General features: G+C 34.9%; 1 protein-coding gene and 1 long non-coding RNA gene across 4 annotated transcripts in view; one reads left to right on the forward strand and one right to left on the reverse strand.

Moving 5' to 3' along the window:
• The window catches only part of Kdm3 (Lysine demethylase 3), a 53,159-nt gene that overhangs the window by 20,525 nt on the left and 9,162 nt on the right, over window positions 1-23,472 (reverse strand). For 2 of the 3 annotated variants that reach the window (XM_088227738.1, XM_088227737.1), the window contains exons 2-3: window positions 15,364-16,114; window positions 12,940-13,032 (exon numbers count right to left, since the gene is read on the reverse strand). The gene's annotated coding sequence lies outside the window, so the exon portion shown is untranslated. The remainder of the gene's footprint in view (window positions 1-12,939; window positions 13,033-15,363; window positions 16,115-23,472) is intronic. The other variant, XM_088227739.1, reaches the window with a different exon arrangement.
• LOC148280811 (uncharacterized) lies at window positions 11,426-14,280 on the forward strand. Its single transcript, XR_015822501.1, has 2 exons — window positions 11,426-13,133; window positions 13,511-14,280. It is a non-coding gene; the product is annotated as an uncharacterized LOC148280811 (long non-coding RNA).

Raw genomic sequence — 23,472 nt, forward strand, 5'->3', positions numbered from 1 at the left:
AATTGGGCCTCTTGGCCTATTGTGGCGCAAATAAAGGGTTAGTCCGTAAATAATATAACAAACACGTGGGCGTTGAGAATTCCAAGAATGGCGTGTTAAAGCATATAACGGCACAGCTGCATCTGTGACAGGAGAACAGGCAGAAATCCGAACACGCGATCCGATTTCACGGCGAACGTATCAGCTCTAAATCAGAGCCAATAAATTACAACAGAGAAGGATTGCGACTTGCGACTTGCGACTACTGGCGCGTGAACTCATTCTCAACTCAACACAGGAATTTCCCAATCAAATACGCTCCCGAAGAATTCGGTAGCGAGTAACGATAACGCAAGGTCAATAGTGTTGGCGACTCGCAGTAGTCGATAAAGAGTCTATTGCGCGATAAACAAATGTGACAATATATGAGGCGCTGAGAAAAAAAAATCGATTTAAGGCACTCTAACTCAAGCGCCCATATTAAAACTGGAAACGAACAAAAAATATGTAGGCTTAATTAAAGTTTCAAAAACAATTTTGACATAGAAACAAAAAAAAAGTCTTGGCCATCTATACAAAATATGATTGTCGCTTAAGTTTCTCTGGCTCTCGGCGCCTCATACGTAAGCACAAAACATTCATATTAGAAATGACATTAACAACAATTCATTACAAATAAATAATTCCATTGATTAGGAAAAAAACGAATACAGAAAAAAGTTGTTACTAATGAGCTGCAAGCCTGACCTTGATGGGATTTGTCATTATAATACTCTCGGAGAGTACAAAAAGCGTCAGCACTACGAAGCGTGAAGCGTTACAGCTTACTGCAAGAGGTGAGAACTGAGAACAATTCAATGGTAGGCATTTTTTATCGATAATGAATTGACGAAATCGCCCTCGAAACTCGAAACCAAATTGGCGGTAAGCAATGAGCATCAAACGTACTCCATAGTTATTGCGAGAACATTATGTCGGCGAGTATTGAAATAAGATGAAAATAAAGGCCAACAATGTTCGGAGAAACTCCGGTTGCAAGCGAGACCAGAATAACCGGTTTTCCGATGCAATGTTTTCTTTCCGATTATATTATTATATATTGTATTATGCGCGTGTATGTAACAAGCACACTAGCATTATAGGTACTTAAGTCATTACGAAAGTCTGACTTTTATTGGTTGAATAGTTTTATCACTAACTCCATATTGTTCTGTCACGATAATACTTATACGAGAGTGGGTATGTTTTAAATTCTCGGAATGCAAACCACATACCAATGTGTTATTATTGTGAATATAAAATAATAAATACTACAGGAAGTTACGCGCATTGTTGATCATTACAAAGACAATAAATATTACTGTTTTTTTCTAACTTTTTTATGCCAACTAACTGATAAAAAGGTAAACCTTTTGTATTCAAACGAAAGTTTTGTAATATTTTTAATTAAGGTGGATGTTTCGTACAAAAACCAGGAAAGAAGGTTTTTGACTATACTGATTTCAGACATATAGGGGAGAGCGGGAGAATTGGAGCCTACTAAGGGAAAATGTTGATAAAAACCACATTTGTTTACTTTGTTATATGTTTTATTAATAACTTAAACCTCGTTTATTTGACTATCTGTTCATCACAGTTTAAATCAACTACAACCATGCATTTAAGCACAATAAAGATTTAATTTTAAAAAGTCAATCGCTCCCATTACCCCTTACATGCTGGTAATGAGAGCCCATTTAACGCTCACATGGGAAATGGGAGCCATAATTTTTACTTCTCTAAAAAAAAAAAGCTCAACTTATTAAAAAAGGAAGTCTTAGTTGTGTGTTTGCTAAGATTTCAGAATGAAGTTTGATCTTCAACACCTTGTTTTTATTGATGTACGGTTGTGGCATTGGGCTTACGATGGACTCAATAGGCTCCCATTACCCGCTGACTACTAACTTTAAAAGTAATAACACAAATATCTTATTCGACTTTCAATCACAATTTGACGAACGGCGCTTGAAAGAAGACGAATGACAAGGTATGTAATGAGCGTAAACATGATACAATATAAATATTTCTTCATCCTTACCTGAACGCTGGCAATTGGCTGTTTTTTTATAAACGCGGACCGAAAAACTAACAAATGTCTCTCGTGACTCAACGCAGGGCACTAACGGTATTTGAGGTTGAGGCCCTTGAGGTATTTTGTTACGAAAATGGCGCTATATAAATTATCCATAATAATAATAATAACGGCTCATGTGCATCAGACGAACTTTCTCGATGGTTGACAGAAACGGCCGACTGCTTAAGGTCACTCGATCGTGCATAGGTTCCGTACAATCGCCATCGCTCCGATTACCCGCCCGCTCTCATTACCCCGCGCTCCCCTAATATAATTACTTCACCTTTAAAATGCCAGATAGTTCAATTTACCTACAATGGGCTCACATTACCTTCAAACAGTTTAATTATGGCCACCCTTCGTTGTCGATATGTAGGTAAATAGTTCGAAAAAGTATAATTTGGCAGGAGACCTATTACCCATTAGTAAGCGTAATTAAAATAATTCATCGAACGGGACGCATTATTTAACATACCGCGTATTCGTTATCGTGACACATGAAACATGGTGTCCATAATAAAATATATTATCTTCAATTAAATATGTGATGTGAAACCGCAGTGAGTTATGTTATCAGCAATAATTATTATTTATGTTATTCTGTCCGAGAACCGCCACCACTATTTGTACCTAGAAATCATAATAATGTTATTTTGGATTATCAATGAGCAGTAAAAAATCAGTTGAATTTGCTACATGAAAACAATTAAGTAGCAAAAATTGCGAATATGCAAATTATGTTAACAACCAACAAATACTTAAAGATGGACATGTCAAAAGTCGGAATAATCGGCGCGCGTGCATGAGAAGATGTACGAATGTAGAGGAAGCGAGATCTGTATGCAAAGCTAGAGTGTTGTGGCGTTCTATCCTCTCTGCCTACCCTTACGGGGAAACGGCGTGATGGTTTGTTTGTTTTATGTTAAAAATATTATTAACGAAATTTAATAAAATTGTTATTATTTTTTTATATTATTATAAAATATATTATTTACTGCCTTAGAACGGGGAAGCTATCTCTAGTTAGACAGTTTAGATGAACCACCAGCAAAAAAAAAACTGATTTAAAAAATGTACAGAAAAAAAAAAGTTGACATAATGCACATTTACGTTAAAACGAATACATAATAAAATATAGTAAAGGATTACTTGTTTTTTACTTACATTAAAACAGAAAAATAACGTACTAGACAGACATATTTATTAACTAATGGAACAGAATTTCAGTATTATTCAATGCTCTTTTAAAGACGATTATGATAAATAAAATACGAGTATAATGTAAAATATAAAAAAAATGAGAACATAATTCTAAAATATTTATTAGCTTCGAGTGACGATATATTTATACAATAATTTTAATAGTGAAAATTAAATTAAAGAAGGGCTCATAAATCCGCGAAGAAAGGTTGGTATTTGGGTAAAAGTCTCGTAATAATATTATTTACAACTATGAGCGCTTTGTGCGCGAACTGCCATTGCTGGGAAAAATTGAGGATTTAGCGAAGTTTTGTGTTTGGCGTGCAAACCAAAGGCCGTTGGGCTCGTAAAATTAAATGAGGCCAAATAAACTTACATCAAGACGTGGGAGGACATTGACCGCGTCTACAGACGTATTACAGTACAGGAATAGTGCGTGTGTGTGTTGTGTGTAGTTTCAGAATACATAAATGATGTTCATCGGATCAAATAAATCGGTGTATACAAACATGATTAAGTCATAATCATCAATAAAGCAAATGGATCCTACATGCCTCCTTCACGAGGTCGGTAGTAATAATTAAAACATGTTATTTCAAAGTCGACGCATACTTGTAGATATTTTATTTTCAGAGTGTACCAGTTTCTGGGTTTGTTCTCGACTGGGAAAAAAATAGATAAATATATTAAATAGTTTCATGTCTATCGTTTTTATCTCTGCGTCGGTATCCAAATCACAACGTATGTATTTGTCTATCATTCTAAAATACATGCAGACAAGATGGTCAGACTTGAGATGCTAATCTAGGAAAACTAAAATAAGGTCTGCCAGTAACGAGTAGTTGAAATGTTTTTCCCAACGCTGGCTGATGCAGCAAAACAAATCTTTACCGGACACGGAGCTATGAGAAGTTACTTGCATATAATTAAATTAAGGAATGATGTCCATGCGATGATATTTCTTCAGAGTATCGAACATCTGTTATTTCAGTGCCTATTTTTCAGTTAATAACGCCATAATATTGAAGCAGAATGCAGGAAAGAAGGAATATCCTTAACAGATATTCACATTGTCGTTAAAAGTAGTTATCATGCGCCATTGTTCTAAACTTTGCAATAATGGTGATTGGACTCATAAGGTAATAAACAAAAATCGGTTATTAAACATCCCATTTCCAAGATAAACAATAACGAACTTTTCCGAGTACCTTAGCCTTGTACATGACACGTAAGGCTACTTAGTAATACAGGGGTCCAAACATATAAGTATATATATAAGTAATCAATTAATTATAAGTAACTAGTACAGATCCCCGTGATGTTTGAAGAGGTGCCGTCTCGATAATGCGGAAATCAACTTTTGCAAGTACAAACAAGTGACGTTTCCCTATATTTTAAAAACATAACGCTTTGAATTGCATGTTCGTATATATATGATTAAGCTATTATTTTGTAAAACGCATATTTATTTATTTAAAACTTTATGTACAAAGAATAAGTACTTTGGCAGACTTATTGCTACAAGCAATATCTTCCAGACAACCAAAAAACAGACTGGTCAAAAGAAGAGATTGGTCAATATTTTGTACAAAAAAGCATTCATATTTATAAAAAGATACATACATATGTTGAAATAAAATATTTAAAAAACCGAATTCATTAAAAATAACAGCTGTTTTTTAATTGGGAGATCATGCTTGCACATGTAGACATTTTTTTTTCAAGTACATTATGTTATACGTATTAAATGACGAGGAATGTGGGACCAGATAGTTAGTTTGGAAGGAGAGAGAAAGAGAAATCGAGGAAAGAAAGAGGGATAAAAAAAATATTTGAGAAAAAAAGCAGTAAAAACTCAAGGAGTTCAGGATTCTGGGGATATATAGTAATGTTTCAGGCGTTTCTTGAAGGTGGCTAGAGAAGGTGCATTTTTTATATGAAGAGGTAGCTCATTCCAAAGTCTAGCAGCTTGGACGAAAAAGAAATAGCTGAAAAATGATGTACTATGTCGAGGAATGCACAGTGTTCTATCCTGAGAAGAGTGAAGCGAAAGACAATGATCAGAAAGGCTAATGAAATTCTCAACAAGATATTTTGGAACGCAAGGATTGTGAAGAATATTATAAAGAAGTGAGAGATTGAAAGTTTATGCGTTTATAAAAAATTAAGCCACTTGAGTTCGGAACGAGATTGAAAAGAAAGCGGATGCATTGATAAATAAGTATTATTACTAGATAGTACACAGATGTGTAGAAATTAAATTGAAAAAAAAAGTACAGTTCAAAATAACAGTAGTTATGTATAAAAATGCCTTTTTTCAGTTTTTTGAAACACGAATACCTAAACAACAAATCAGCACGCAGCATTAAGCCAGGAAGCCTTTATGTCTGCTAAAAAGTCTAAATATAAATAGTAGTACTGAATATAAATAGATAATATAGCTAATTACCATTCATGGATAATGGATAAGTAAACCTGACAATTAATGAGGACTCGTCAAACATGAGTAAGTTGAAATAATGAATTTGCAAACGTTTAGTCGTAATTTGTGTCTATTGTAAGCATCATATATTTTTTTATTTGTGTAAATATTTTGAACCTACATTAATGCACCTAAATTAATCCTATTAAATATATAGTGCTAGATTGTCGTGCCTACTGTAATTAATCGATTTTTTAAAAGATCGTGTTTTCCGACCGCGTTTTTTTAACTACTTATTTTAAGCAGAATTGAAAAGCATTTCACACAATTTATAGAAAAACATAGTTTCTAAAAATCGTAGAAGAAATTGCGTGAACTTGCTATGTTTATTTGTATTTTTTTAAGGAACACTCTAGGGGAGAACTTTTTGATATTTGGCGCAACGAACGGGGCATGTAAAAATATACATTATTATATTAAGAATACAAAGCAGATGCATGATAACTGAGATAATCGGTATGACTATAATCCGCTTTAGTCGATATGAAGACCCAAAGTCTATAAAACGGTTTCGGGTATGTGGAGGAATGTAAATAGGAATATAAAAATTGTAACTAGATAAGAGAAAATGACAAAGAATCCGGGTCGCCTATTTTTTCACGAAGCCGGTGTAGTGAACAGTAATCACATAAAATTTTATTATTTCATGATGTTCGTCATAATTAAATTAATATTTAACTGCATGTTCACCTTCCCACTGCATTTAACTAAACAATTTGTTTGTGGAAAGAGGCAAAATTAGCCGTTCACAATGGAATCCTGGTCCCGACCCTGATGTATGGGAGCGAAGTATTCCAGTGTTTACGTAACGTAATCATAGCATGTTCTACTCGGACTTCCTCGGCTTCTACATCTAAAAACATTCGAACAGTAAACATAGTTTTAAAAATTATCGTCGGGCTATTTCCTTATACCCTCAAAACAGGGGGCCCGATTACAAATTACAATGGGAAGTGAACAGAGTTATATTCAATTGTCTATAAAATAAAATCATACAGACCATTTGATCATACTTTATAGACAATTAAATAAAATTCAGTTAATTCAACAATGTTTGAGTATGTCCAAATGCTTACAGACTGGCTGGATTTCCTCCCTAGGGAGTTCTAAAAAATATTTTTCCTCTCTGTTGAAAAATGCTTACAGACTGGCTGGATTTCCTCCCTAGGGAGTTCTAAAAAATATTTTTCCTCTCTGTTGAAATAAATTTAAAAATTCAGTTAACTTCCCATTGTAATATGCACCCAGAGCTGTACTATTTTTTTTTTTTAATTTTGAAGTAAAGCCACACATATTCATATTCTCATATGTGCTCTAATAATTAAATTAAATATGCATCATATATATTTGATAAACTGTGAATTATGTGACTTCGCTTTTTTATAAATGGGAGTCTATTTTTTATCTTATCTCTGGTAATATGATGTTCTAGTTGCCTTCGATATTAAAAAAAAATATCTTAAGGCTTTGTTTTGTAATATGATTAATAATGTGCATAACAGTATAATTATATTAAGTTAATTGTTTTATATTGATCTGCTATCATAAAGGGGGGTAGGGGGTGCGAAATCAATTGTTCTATCTTCGTGTTTTGATGAAATGTTTCAAGTTGGTAATATTTATCCCAGGCTTGCATTCAGCACAAATCTCGTAATATTGTTTACCGTTCGTATTTCGACAGATGCTATCGAGATTAGTACGTAAAAGGTTGATGAATTAGAATTAACCAACAATGGATGTATTCAAATATTACTGTTTATTTTTATTAAAATTTACTTTTTTTGCAACGAAAATACAGATTCATTTGTTCAGAAAATTAACTACAGGAATGCTTGAGTACTTTAAGATACATTATTATTTACCGTGCAATAACTAACGGGTATTGGATAGGTGACTCGATATAGCCAAATATTCGTAAGAAAATTGGAAAATGTAGACATATTGTCGTGATCGTAGAATAACGACGGATGTGCGATAAATGGGACATTGACTTTCTTTTATATTTGATCTTGAAAAGATAACAAAAGGTCTTTATATTCTAGGTTTGAAAATAAAGAAATATATATATAGCTAACCTTAGTATCAAATTATATGCGTGTTGTCCAAATGTTTATTAAAATTTATGTTTTCGTAATAATTTTTATTTGTAGTATTCTTTAATAATATGTATACTTTTATTATTTCGTATCCCAACACAACACGGGGCTCTTGGCCTCAGAGTAAGGGGAACGTTATTCTATTTTTTGTAAATGTATCTTTATATTACAATATTTGAGTTTGTCCAAATGTTTGTAGACAAAAGACAGGATTTCACCCTCTCGGGAGAATAAAGATTAGAATTAAATACATTAAGAAGGTGGCCACTTAAACCAGACAATGACGGGTCATAACCCCTGTAAATGCCTAGACTTCCATATTCCCTTCATTAAGGTATTCTCCATCCCTATTGTATCTTTATATAAATAAATATACTTTTGCACTTAATTACAAGTTGTGACATAGTGTCAAAAAAATTTAAACCGCCCTCACGTAAAGTTGAAAATCACAAGTCATTGTTCTACCATCACGACGCGCGACGATATGAAATTTTGTCCGTCGGAATTTTACAAAAGTATTCCAATTTTCTTGTAGGAAATTCAATTTGACTTAATAGCCATTCATAATAATTGCAGTTCCATTCTATTTTGATGACGTACAATGAATCAGCATCATAATAAAATATCTGTAGCTTTATTACGTAACGTAATGTCAATAATTACTTTTAGGAAACAGAAAAGGTCTCGAGTAGAGTGGTTCGAGGTTAACTTAATCTCAAAAGCCGATGTGCTCAAGTCACGAAGTGTAATTATTATTATCACTATGGTGGTATAGTAAGTACTGGAGTCGCAGCGAGGACATGAGATCGTGAACCTGCATGCTTTATGCGCTGCAGAGAAAACTGTCACGACGGGGTAGGCCGTGTAGGGGGAACGACGAGGAGAGAATTGAGTTCGCAGGTTCGCAAGTTCGCCATCGTTCATTCCATGGTAATACGATCGATCGACTTGGGTAAAATTGCGTTCCGTTCCAACACTTCTCATACAATACAAATATGCGAATACCAAAGAGTGTGAATGACAAGATGCATGGCAATAGAAAAAGCTAGGATACTATGACGATAAAGGCACGTGTGGCGTTCCATTATCTCTGTCTATCCCAAGGGAAAATGACGTAATGGTAGAAGTAATAGTAATGTACTATCTTTAATCTCAATGTGATATGTACCTCAAAAACACGTACGACTTTCACTCCGATAAATTTCTCTTTTGTGGCCCCAAGAGTGTTCAATGTCCTGGATGAACATATTAAGTTCTCCAAAACGAAATCCATTTTCGGTGGAAGTGTACGAGTTTGGATTTTATCTAAGGGAAGAGACCATCGCAGGAAACTGTTGCGAGACATAGCATCGATTTATATGTATAATATAGTACTACTGAGCATGCTGTCCAGATGTTTATTGAAATTTATGTTTATGTAATCATTTTTATTTGTAGTATTCTTTAATAATATGCATCCTTCCACTTTCTATTTTGTTGTATCCCAACTCAACGCAGAGCTCTTGGCCTCATAGATACGCCACATTTAAATAAATTATTTATTTTTAACAAATCATACAATTTTGTTTTGTACTCCCAGGGCTGGATTCCAAACGAAATTATAGTGCGGTATAGCGCGTTTTTACTTACTAAATACGCATTATAGCGCGCTTTAAACGCGTCCGGAATACCAGCCCAGGAGTTACAACAAACTCATTTTGGGACAGAATAATGTTTACATAAAAGCATGGTAATAATAATAATATGGTAACAAGTAATCATATGTACATAAAACCGAAAATAAGATAGCACGCAAGTAAATAAAACAAAGAAATTAAAACAATTCATAATAAATAATAATTATTAAATATTCATTTATTTACTTTGTTGGATTTATTTGCTGCCTACTGGGTTCTGTACCTTATTGTTTGGAACTTGTCTCGCGGCAGTCAGGATCAGATCAGATCCTGTGGTCATGCTTATTACACGACACAATGGATTAAACGAATTATTAATCGCAAAAATAACTGATTCGCGATCGCGGTGAGAAGTGTGCATGAGCTTAAATAAATAAATAAAAAATAATATAATTATAAATAAATGGTGGCAACATACACACGGCTTTTTTTTGCTTGGAAAATTTATTATGTAAATTTTGAAATCATAGTTTTTACAAAAAATAAATAAATTTTAGTATATATTTTTCCTCTTATCCTTAACCGCTTTAAACTATGCGTTTATTTCTTCTCGAGTCTCGGTGTGTTAACATTTAACACTCCAATGGGGCCTCTCGGCATGATGTGGTGCAAAATAAAGGTAATTTATACATTGGTATACAATTTACAGCGTATCTTGATCATTCGAGTAAGAGGTAATAAAAACAAGTCAATATTCCGTTGTTGATATCAACTCTATAATAATTATAACAAATAACAAAATATAAAAGGAAAAAAAACTGCGAAATTAAAGTTAAACAAATCATGTGACTTAAAAAAAGACAAGGCGTCCTTTTCCGCCACTCACGGTAGAACAATGTGATAAGAAAAACGCGCTGTACTATTTATAATCGACTGCTAAAGTTTTTTTAAGACTATTATTGTTACACCTAATCGATTCTGAATAAATTACTCGGGGCTATTTATTCCAAGCCGGTTCATGGACGTGGCCTCGGGGCGTTAGATAATAGCGAATCGATTAACGAAACATTTCGTTTTCACAATAAAATATTGATTACAATATCGCGCACAAACCGCGGACGGCCGCGACCGGTTAGACGGGTATATCGTATGGTACATTGGTACACATAGTATTGTATACTATAAGGCCGGTTGCTGGTATCGAATAGCGGAACGGTCTTCGTAATCACGTCGAGAGATCATTGTCACGACTGCATTTTCACTCACGAAGCGCCCGCTCCTGTCCTCTTCAATACCATCAAATTTGATGGATCGATCACGCCCGTGCTTAGCGACGAATCAATATTATCGTTATTGTAGCTGTAAGTGTAAGTCGGCGACACGACCGCGATCTCAGCGTGTGTCATCGATAATAATTATGGAAACCTTTGGGTTGCGAGTTGCGACTTACAGCGGAATATTCCAACCCGAATTGACGTTAATCAGTAAAAAATGATAAGAATGAAAACGCAACAGATAATAGCTGTACAAAATGAAAGTATAAGTTGTTTTTTAAGCGTAATAAATAAGAAATGTTTATGGCGGGTCATGACCTATTTGACTGGTGAGCCAAGAACCGCATACGCCGAAACACGAAGAAATTAAAGTAAACATCGTGGATAAAATTAAAAACGAAAATACTTTGGGAGCGGACAAAACAAAGCTGGCATTGATCATGCATTATAAATAACATGTGCCGCAAATACCTCCGAAGCGAATCACGAATTTATACACAGACACAACACAATTATTTCTCGTCATCAATCTTATTGTATGAGAGATAGATGGCTTTTTAAAGTACTACGCTTCCAATGTTTGCAATTTTGGATATAAATAAAATAACCGCAGTCGATTTTTTATTTCGACAATGGGCATAAAGACATGGGTTCACACTGAGCCATTTTTTTTATTAATTTCATTTTAGAGAGTATCAATTTTCATGTTACCGATGGTTATCTCCGACAGCGTCAGCACAGACTGCTTTACCTCCTGGCTTCCAGAAGCAACCTGCCTCTGGTTGTGCCGATCGGAGCAGTCAGGCAGGCAGGCAATGAAAATATGTTTATGAGGCAAATACTCTTGCTACTGAAGAGTATTATACCATAAAAAATGACGAACCGTTGGTCAAGGGTTCCTGGTTTGATATATTATCCCAATGTGACGCCTTATATTTTGTTATTTGCAATGTTATTTTGGAAAAATAAATGAATTTGAATAATAATTTACCTAATCGATTTTGTTTTGCAGAATTTTCACCTGAGAATAGCAGCTGAATAAATTTAATTAAATACAAAAGAACATAATAAATGTCAATCCACCCTAATTTTACCGTGTCGGATTTTTTGACTTGTCTGGTACGCAGAATTGTTAAAAAGGGGTGTCGGAATAATTATACACGCAAGAAAACAGATATATACATAAATAAAATAGATGGTGATATGCAACGAAGTTTTCCAAGATTCATAACAATAAAAAATAATACGATATGCAGACAAAGTTAGAAATGAGATAATATTTATTTTTGACAAGTTTCTTGTATATTTATGTTTCTTGTATATTTATGTTTCTTCGTGCATTGTAACGGTTGTAATATGCTTAGATCGTATATATAATAAATATTGAGCACTGGGAAAACGAATGAGGAAACCAAAAGATTGTCCTGATAAATCGAAATTCAAACGAACAAAACTAGGACAAAATATATACATCGAGGCAAACGTTAAAGGAAATATTTATACCACTCCTCCTATTCATTATTCTCATGGGTTTCATATTAAGAATGTCAATATCATTAAATAGAAGAACAATAATTCCTTCTTCCAAAAACTTTGGCCTAGAGTATGCTGATGACGCGGTTATTTTTGACAAATTAGTCAGGGGGCCCTCGAGTCATTATTAATAACAGGTAAGCGTTCGTTTGAAAATAAATGTTAGAAAAACCAATTTGATATGTAACATTTTGTGCCTAGATCCCAAAAATCTCTCGATCTTTTCAGGTCAAAATATCGAAAGGGTTGGGAGTGTTGAATACCTGCGAGGACTTGAGATTTTGTGGATACCATATGCTCCATCTAGGGACCGGACACGGATTAAACAACTAAGTAAACAATGATACATTAATGGCGAGAAAACCCATGTGCAGAGGCATCGATGTATAGATTGTTGGAATTAGGCATTATTTGTACGAAATAAGGCATTATTTGTACGGAATTTGACATGATTTTTCGGCCGAAACATTTATCACTGTGCAACACGAAGCTTTTACTTCTGCGGGTAAATAAAGGGCGCCCTCTGTAGGGTCGACTAGCTGCCAAATGTGGAGATGTATTCTGTTGTAACATGCGGGAATGGGCGAAGGGTGGGGAGGGCATGTAGGATGTGGGCGGAAGAGGAAGAGAGAAGTGTTGGACATACCTATAGAATGCGAGGAGCCTCTGCGAAGGTTGGCCCGTGGCCAAGGCCAGCTCCGCCTCGGTATAGGGAGCTCCCTGCAGGAACTGCTGGCTCCTGTCGGTACAGGCAAGAAGCAAAGTCAGTCGGGTCAAGAGACCATGCCGCTGTATACTTAATTTCGATAGTCGCAAATTTCAAACGCAAAGTGTTATATCGTGGGTATACTGGCAAAAAAACGTGGACTCGAAAATATGCGGATTTGACTTAATGACGCGGTTTTGAAAAGTTTTTAACGCTCTACAAACTGGCAAAATACACTAAGTCATATTAAACTCATACATCTGTAGTTTTCAAAATAAATTTAAGCTTAAGTCGTATTCCGGGTATTTTATTCAGGCTAAAAGCTTTAGATAACTTAATATTTATTTAATATAAAATTAAGAAACGGTAACATTAAAAACATCTTACTATATTTAAATAAGATATAAAAGAGTAAAATTTAAGATTTGAGAGTTAAAGTTTTTTGCCAGTATACCCACGATATTATATTGTATGATTTCCAAAGATAACATTAATATGACTGTTTGACTAGAATTTGCGTGGTAAAAAAGACACTCTGTTTTGTGGTAAAAACCGTGTTGGGAGGACAGGCAGGTTTCCGGTTAGAAGGTAAGTAAAATATGTAATTTACAAAGACATTCGTACGATTTATAACATATAATAATTTAAAAATCACTTTATTATGTCGACATTCGAACTACGAAAAGTGAACGTAGACGAAGAATATTGATACCACAATGTTAACATTACTGACGAGATAGGAAATGGTTCAATCTGCAGAGACCAATGACGTATAATTAAATAGACACGTTACAAGCGTAAAGAAAATGGCATTCAGTGACTTCATTTTCTTAACGGACTTGCATCACAATCAGGACGTGGAATCTGCGCAGAAACATGCCGTCGTGTTTGATTGAAAAATGCTTAAATTGAACTGGAACTGTGAAAAACAAAAGATACACCGTTTTATTAATTCGTACATACAATCTAATTTTATGGAATAAGTAGATTATTAGTTTTCTTTAGCACATTTTGACAGCTGCTAGCTAGCGTCGTTTCAATCGTAACGAGTTACACAGAACTAAATAAAACTAAAGAAATATGTACATCTATCTCTTACATGAATGATACGTGTGTATCGTAATTTGCGATCTCTTTTTTTTCAAATTGTTAAGAAAACGCAATATTAATTTTCTATGTGAGTAACGTGTCTCTATTATATGTCATTAGCAGTGACCGCGCATTTGAACGCGCATCCGCGATCGCAGGCCCTATGGCATGGAATTCTCTCCCAGTAAAAGTGCGGAACTGAAAGAGTGAAGCGATATTTCGGAAAAATCTTATTACCCGTAGCACCCTCCGCTGCGAAACCATAACAGCGGAACCGCAGTAATTTCGCCATGTTTTGTCCGTATGTAGGAGAAGCGGAAAACTAGCGAAACTGCCTGTTCTAACGCATAGATTTGACTATAATTATATCTCTTTCCCCGCGCGGTTTCTCCGCCACTTTGTTGTGGTGCAGCGTTGTTTTCGCACGTGTTTGTGGAAGCCGACAAAAATAAAAAGCGAAACTACATTTTTTTTTTCATAAAATGGACGTCAATTTTACAGAAAAATTAATTCAAGAGGTTAGAAATAGACCTATTCTCTGTTGATTAAATCATCCAGACTATAAAAATAATATGAAAAATTGCAGGCATGGAGAGAAATCCAGAGGAAATTAAATGAGGATGGTATGTAGTCTTTTTATAATAATAATGGACTGTATTTCATGTATTATGTTTAATTATTTATTTGTACTTAATTAAGATAACGTTATCGTAAAAATGGTGGAACACATCATTGAATCCTACCACTGTTACTATTACTCTTACAAAACTCTCTGGGCTCATTCGAAAATATGTATAGAAACGATCTTCATGTGACTTCAGTTCTTTACATAATCGGTTTTCTCCTAATTTCTTCATTTTTTCGTTAATCTCGTGCACCCAATTCTACGAGTTTTACGCCTTTTCAAAGTTAAAGTCCACATAATATTGCTTTCTCCTCTGGCTCTGATAACGACGACATTTCGCTCCGATTGCCTCAACTCAACTGACTCGCGTGATGTTCCGACGCCCAGTTCCGCTACTCGAACTACACTTGATCGCAGCGGAATTCATCCAGCGGTTTCGCTACTCGTATTTCGCAGCGGAGGTGTGCTACGGGCGTAAATCCCACTTGTTCTTTAAATCATTTGAATAAATCCGTAGCATGTGAGAACAAAGTAAATTATTTTACTTAAATTATAAATTAAATCAGTTTGTAAAGCGCCCTCGAGGTATTTACATTACGAAAATTATATTAGTTATCCATGATCATAATAACAACGACCCGTTTCCATACCTGATCAGACGTTCGTGGTGCTCGTAGTCGTCGGGGTAGCGCTTGGGCCACAGCAGGTCCGTGGGCGGGTATATCTCGGGCGGTGGCAGGTGGTGAAGCGGGGGCGGGTAGTGCAGGAGCTGCAGCGCGTGCGGGCCGTGGGGGGCGTGCGGCAACAGCGGGGGCGCGCGCGGGGTGGCGGGCGCGGGCGCGGCGGGCTGCGCCATGCCGCGCGCGGGCAGCTCGTGCTCCTCAGGCACGGACAGCGCGCTGGCGCTGGAGCGCGAGCCCGAGCGCTCGTCCCCGGAGGCGGAGCGCAGGCTGCTCACGCCCGAGTCGCTGCGGTCGTCCGGGAAGCGGCCCCCCTCGTCCATCCTGGCCGCATCGTCCAGCGCTCCCGTGGCGGCGGGTGGCGGCTGCTCCGGCGGCGGTGCTGGCGCGGCGCTGTCCTCGCACGCGCGCTCGTCGGACGCGGGCGCGGACACCGGCACGCACGCGGGCGGGCACGCGGGCACGGACACGGGCGCGGACACGGACACTCCACTTTCACCAGGCTCGGAATGACGGGGTAGCTCTTCCGGCTCCCGTAACTTACTATTATTCACTTCCTCTAATATTTTCTTCTTGCTAAAACTTCCGTCACTTTTTTTCTTGCTTATATTTTCGATATCCTCTTTAGGAGGATCACGATCGAACACTTTTTTCACTTTATTTTTTAACTTTGCTAAAACTTTCTCTCCTGTTTTCCGTTTTCTCGGTGTTTTCTTAGGTTCTGAAAAAGAAAAAAAATGTTTATTATCACATTCACACAACATTTATGACTAACAAAAAAAACGAGCTGATTTATGGAAAAAAAATGAGCTAGCATAACGTATAAGTGAGAACGATAAATGACATGCCGTTCCTTCGCAAATAATTTAATAAATTAGGTTTCATAAAATTTCATAATTATTAAATTCGCTAGTTATCGCACATCGTCTACGACCAATTATACTCAGTTACAAGTTCACTAATTGTCCCTTACCAGCACGGTTTTGTTCGTTGTAGATCAACAACATCAAATCTTGCAGTATTTACTGACTTCCTGCATAAAAATATGGATAAAAGACAGCAAATCGACACAATTTACACTGATTATTCAAAAGCATTTGACCGCGTTAATCATAACATCCTGATCAATAAACTTTCTTCGTTGGGAATACACGGTGACTTGAAAAGATGGATAAAATCTTACATAAGTAACCGCAACCAAATTACTATTGTAAATGGTGTTAAGTCTAACCCTGTCGAGGTAATTTCAGGAGTGCCACAAGGATCCCATCTGGGCCCTTTACTGTTTATTTATTATATCAATGATATTTCCAAATGCTTTCTTCACTGTAAATTTAGTGTATATGCCGATGATATGAAAATATACTGTTCTATTAATTCTATTTCTGATTGTGATGCCATGCAAAACGATTTAAACCGGTTTTCAACTTACTGCCAAGAGAACGACCTAGCTTTAAACGTTTCGAAATGCCATAAAATGACATTTACTAGAAACAAAAAAACAATAACTTTTCCCTATAATTTTAACAATATTAATATCCAAAAAAAAAACAGCTGCAGGGATTTGGGAGTAATTTTGGACACAAAACTTAATTTTAATACTCATATAGAGGCTATTCTATCTAAATCATATAAAATGTTAGGCTTCCTAATGAGAGTTTGTAAACCATTCAAAAATCCAAGCACGACCTTGGTACTATACACCTCATTAGTCAGAAGTCACTTAGAATACGCTTCCTGCATTTGGAATCCCCAATACAACATTTATATAAATTTAATAGACAAAGTACAAAATAAATTTCATAAGTACATCCAATGTAAATTCCCTAATGTCAGTAATTTAAAGTTACCTTGTCTTCATAAACGGCGTATGATTGCGGATCAATTATTTATTTATAATTTGCTAAATAATCGGATTGATTGTGCCGATTTGCTGTCTGAAATAAACTTTAATACTCCTATTCGTCGCACTCGACATACTGTATTACTGAGCTACAGCAAATGTAACACCAGAGCAGCTCAAAATTCGCTCTTAGGAAGAGCAGTTTGTAATTTTTCTAAAATTGAGAAGATGTACAATTTAGACATCTTTAACGACTCAGCTCTCTGCTACAAACGGAAACTGAGTCTTATAGACTTTAATGTTTAGTATCACTAATATTATTATTGTTATTATTGGAGCACATAAGGGAATTTGCTTATGTGTGCCCTACTTCAAAGTTTAAAGTTACACAAATTCTTCTTACATCTTGTTGTATTGTTAGATAGTTATTTCATATATTGTGTTGTGTACGTAATTGGTGCTGTGTTAGGTTTAGTTTTTGTTTGTAATATTGTCTAGATTTATATTAACATAGCACTGTGTGCACAACATTAAATTTAAACAAATAAACAAATAAACATTAATAGTGTAAATTTCGATATATTTTATACCCGTTGAAAATCAATTTTAGAATTTAAAAAAAAAGATAATCCTAATAAATTATCCTTTAGTTCTTAATAATGTTTATACTACTTTTTAAATTCATATTATTTCTTTAACATTTTTCTTTGTAAAGGGAAAAAAATAAGCCTGATGAAAAGCCGGTTTTGTGATTTAGTGGGTTTCATTATCTTTCCTTTTCTATTTTTTGCTCATGTACTCGTGTGCATTTTCCTAAATAAAAAAAATATTTAAAAAAAAAAAAACAATTAAGAATTTTATGCATACTTTGATTTGATACAAATGCAAAACTGGTACAAAAATAAGAAACCAGTTTTATAGGGTTTTGCATTTGTATTTATATTTACATATAGCTGTATTATTTTATGTCTGTTATAATATATTATCCATGTAAATAAGGCGTTTATAAATTAATCAATATCGTTCTTTACCTAACATCCCCCGTACGTAATATTTTTTCATTTTACATGACGACGAAAAAACGGCTTATTTTTTTGAAAGCTCAACTAAATTACGACTTTAAAAGTACTGAAATAAAATGTCTATCTATAAACTGTAGTCTGTTAAAAGTCTAATACGTGTTCAATTTTTTTAAAAAAGGCATTTTTTTCTTATTCCGAGAAAAATAACAAAAATGACTTACGCGTTGTTGGCTAAGCGACGATAATGGTTGAATTCTACAAAGGGGATAAATATATTTGGCATTGTTGCCAATATATTGAACTATTTGAACAGCGATGTTAGTTACTGTATTCCGCTCCTGGTAACCACCCGTATTGTATTTGAAAGGGGTGTTTTGATCAAAATACGACGAATGACAAAATAGTGTGGGTACGCGAATGTTACAGGGGACGTTAAACGTAAATGTGTAGTCCAAATCTAGAAAGGAGGGTTGTGACGAATCTCTGTACTCCGTACGTGCATCCGACGTGAAGTCGAGGGAACGTTAAGGGGCAAAGAGGGAAAGGAGATCGTGTGAACTGAATCCTAATATACGCCATGTTCGAGCTAACTTATCGTTCCGTATCCGTATAGTGCACGATCTCGTAACTCGAGGCACAGAAGTGCAGGTATTAACTTATTTGTTTAACAGTAACAGGTTAAGAGTACACACGAAATCATATGATTAAGATAGTTAAAGATACCACAGGCAACACAAAACAATTAAAAAACAAAAGTAAAATACTTATGTGACCGTGTGCTTGACTGAACAGCGCGTGTTCTTAAATAAAACAAAGGTATGCACGGTTAAATGGCGGACTTGTTGCCGCTAGCAATTTCTTACAGTCTTACAGTCTGACCAGAAACTAAAAAAAACACAATAATTTTTAAAAAATTAAAAAAAACAATAAATAAAAATTAAATAAAGTAAATAGATAAAAAAATAAGAAAATACAAACAGTAAAAAACAAACAGTGGTGTCTATTGCTTACGTTATTTACATTTAATACATTTTAATTTATTCAATTGCATCTTCCAAATATTCATTTATACTATGGAAACATTTATTTATTAGAAGAACTTTTAACACTCTTGAAACAATTTTTATATATTTTTTTTTTTTTGAGAAGCTTATTATATTTTTTTACTGCCATGCTCTCTTTGTATAAATGATTGTTTCGTCAATGTTCATCGTCAATTATTAACATATCTGAAGTCATCCTTTCATACTATTATAAAAATGGACATAGAGCATTCTCATAAAGAATAGGAATGTTTCGTTACATAAATACCTAAAAAGGTGTATTGTAACTGGTAAGCCACCCGCAAATGGGTAGTTGGTTGTTGGTTTGCTATTTCCTAGAATGCTTTATATTCCGCATTATATACGCAATACGTTACACGATACGATATACAATGCCCGAAGGCGACGGTTGACAAACACCCACCTGTCTTGTGCAAAGGAACAAAGTTCCTTAAAAATACGAAATTTTTTATAAATCTTTCGGATAGTTGTGTATTTGAATATTAAGGGCCTAACTTATAAAAACCTGGCAAAAAGTTATGCCTAGCCATAGAGGTCGAAATGTCTACCACTATGCTTAGGCATAACTTTATACTAGGGTTATAAGGCCCCAATTATAATACATGCGAGTAACTTCACACACGCATATATTATCGACGTGTCCTACGTCAAGTGCCATATCTACAAATCTATTACATAATGAGGAACTTCAGCCCTACGAGAAATTGGATACAAAAAATGTTTTCTTGCGCGGGGTAAAAATTAGAGCATTAAATTGTATGGCCAAAGTTTCTTGAAAATGTACGGAAAAAATAATTAAAAATATATTGATAAAAACGCACTACTTTGAATGACGTCACTGGTTCATGTGAATCAACCTATGATCTGAGAGCTATGGAAGATTTCCGGTCTGCTTGTCGCTTCTGGACCAATGGGAAGAACTGAATAAACCTCTGACGTTAAACGCGGAGTTATTTCAGAAATACAAAACTTTAAAAAATCGTAGCGCTGATAATACGATTTATAATTTTTTTTTAAAACTTGATTTAATAGTCTATTAACAAATTTTAAAAAAAATTAAAAAGCACTGAACTTCCTCATTTGCAGGAGAAAGCTTGTAATTTTTTTTATTGACCTTTGTATCTGAATTATATACGTATGTAAATTGTGTGATTTTATTTAATATACTTTTTTGCGTATTCGTTGTTTACATATAGAGATCATAATACTAACATAATAATGAAATATCTCTAAATCGTCAACAAAGCAGTTAAGAGTACTTTACGTAAGGCACGTCAATATTATCCCTAGGAATGATTTATGGCGATATTCTTTTAAATTTGATGAGTAAATAAATGAGCGGAATTTTCGCAACGCGTAAATTTAAATAAGTAGCTTTAGACTAAACGAATTTTTTAAAAATGCATATATTTATATTATTAAATGTTTAATCCCATTTCACAATAAAAATATCGTGAGGGTTTATAACATAAGATTTGCGATTATTATAGTAATGTACAAGTACACCGTAAATGTCGATCGTAAAGAATGCACAGCACACGATTGCGCAATGACCCCGTCATGCTACGCGGCATTACACATTACTGAAGTCTAGCGACCTACAGAAGAATAATATCAACTATTTGTGTTGTTATTCCAACTCTTATCACGCGACTGTTTACTTGTATCATATCATATCATATTATATATGTATACACTTTAATCATTATCACTGTCCTCCGCGATAGCGCGGATTTATCACAAATTCTGTAAAAATCGCTTCAAAACAAAGGAATTCGTGATAAGGAAAGAATGGTTGTGGAGTATAACAGTAACTTTTATAATATTATTGTATTTACATTGTCACGATGCTCACGAACTGGTGAATCGGCATGCCATTAATTCAATCTTAATGCCGTACAGAAATCCATATTATTAAACCCGCATAAGACGGTTAGGTATATGCATTATTTAACTGTATACTATTAGAACCTCGGAGTAATAATTCATTAGAGAAGCCCTTAAGCACTATTGCACAGAAAAAAAGCGTTACAAATTTTGGTTCTATTTTTAGTTTAACAACAAACGTGTAACGAACGGTTTCGGTTCGCGCTTGCAATTTTCGACGCGAGTACCCCGGCCCGTTGCATTGCTGTAATCTGTAGCTAACTTCTAGTTAAAAATAATATAGTGGTTTTTCTTCGTATGGGCGACTCTAGCCAGTGGCGTGTTATTACTCTAAAATTAGAACTGTTTAATATGTCTAAGACATACCCATCAACTTATCAACTCTACGCAATTATTATTAATTTCAATGTATTTTTTAAAGTTCAAACAAACAACTTGGTGAAGAACTTTTTTTTATAAGCGAAGTTTATTTTACAAACGTTCTCACCGTATTCTAATTCTATTACGCAAAGCTGACTTCTATGTTTTAGTTTTTGGAAAAATAAAGACGCTGACAGTTAATCCGTAATAAATAATCTACTTACTTAGGCCCGGTTGTTTGATCATTAGTAATAGTAAAAAATCTGTAGTAATAGTTAAAAATGGACAAAGTGGGTTGTTCCATCTATAGTAACAAAAGTCTTTAACCATTAGTTAAAAATTTATCCCGCAAATGCCGACGAGTAAAATGTTTTACTATAGTAGAATAATCAAGATGGCGTAATTTAATAATTTTAAAGTTTACCAGTTGTCGTTATTTGCTTACGTCTCTCATTATTGCTTTTATTTACGAATACGGAATGGATTACACATCTTAGGTATGATCAATATAAATCGGAGGGTTCTTTCGATAATGACATTTTATACTTATGGTCAAGAAAACGAAAACATTGTGAAAACGATTTGGCGGTATTATTCCACCAAACCTCGGACGGATTTTGTGGCAGTCAAATTATGTCTTCTTTTTCAAAATAATTCGGTTAATGTTTTGGATATTTTTATTAATTATAAATAATGGCATAAACAAAGAATATAATAAATATTATATACCTACATTATAATATTCCAGAGCTAAAATTTGCTAACTTGTTGGATTTACAGTATTTTAGTTGTCATTTAATTTTTCTTATCATTCTTGTTTTCAAATAAAATATTATAAATATTGTTATCGTAACTTGGTTTTTATTTTATTACATCGTATTTTTTTATATTATTATAAGATTCCGTTTACCGGTGTTATTTTGTTGCGTTTAACCCATGCCATGTTGTCTCGGGGTTTAATTTTTTATTTTAATAGTATAATTATATATTTTTACAATTTAAAAAAAATAATCACTTGTTATATTTTTACTAAACCTAAAATCCCACCAAGCCACTTTCTGTAGCTTGTTGGTGAATTTGTTCGCTGTTTTGACGTTAGCATGTTTTGAAGTCACATCTCACGTGGAACCATGTGTAAAAAGTGAACTAAGTAAATTATTCCATTATTGAAGCTTTGGAATCGAAAAGCCAGTGGTTACATTTTCTAAAGTAAAAACGTGGGTTAAACAACGCACTGATAGTAGAACGATAGTAAAACCGAAATCGTTGGTAAATTAAACTATGGTAAAACTCTGCTTTTACTAACGATCAAACAACCGGGCCTTAGCAGTAAGCGGTAAACATGCCAAACGCGGTCAATACGAGATTCGCTTTAGGTCTGCGTTGCTTGGGTGGATGCGGATTGTAAATGGTAAGTAGCGAGGAGGATGCACATTGCACAAGATGGCGAGAGAGCGAACACTGGACACGGACATGTCCTCGCAGCATAACCGCCACGCCAGTTGCCAGTAATAGGGGAAATCTCCCGAGGCGGTCATTACCTAACGATCGCACAGAACTCGATAACTCGCCGGTCACGAAAATAGCTTGTACAAGTCACGAACCGGAATGAGCGAGTCCGACATCGTATAAATACATCATTTATGACTTCCCATCATCGGACGACTCCACCCGCCACCCGGTGAACAGGCTGTCGTCTGTCGAGTCGGGAAGGCTGATGGCCGCTGTAAGTTTACGTTATCAACCAAATTATTACGTAATAGCGAAGGGAATTCGGGGCGATTCATTACTATTCTTTAGCGATAATGTCGGACTAAACCTTACACCAAATATTACTCTGAGGACTAAACAGAGGAAATTAAGATGAAATGCAATGAGAACATATTTTGTATATAATCCCTAC

This window comes from Micrasema longulum, unplaced genomic scaffold, assembly GCF_059751315.1.
Source record: "Micrasema longulum isolate JH-2025_06_02 unplaced genomic scaffold, ASM5975131v1 h1tg000533l, whole genome shotgun sequence".
Taxonomy (NCBI): domain Eukaryota; kingdom Metazoa; phylum Arthropoda; class Insecta; order Trichoptera; family Brachycentridae; genus Micrasema; species Micrasema longulum.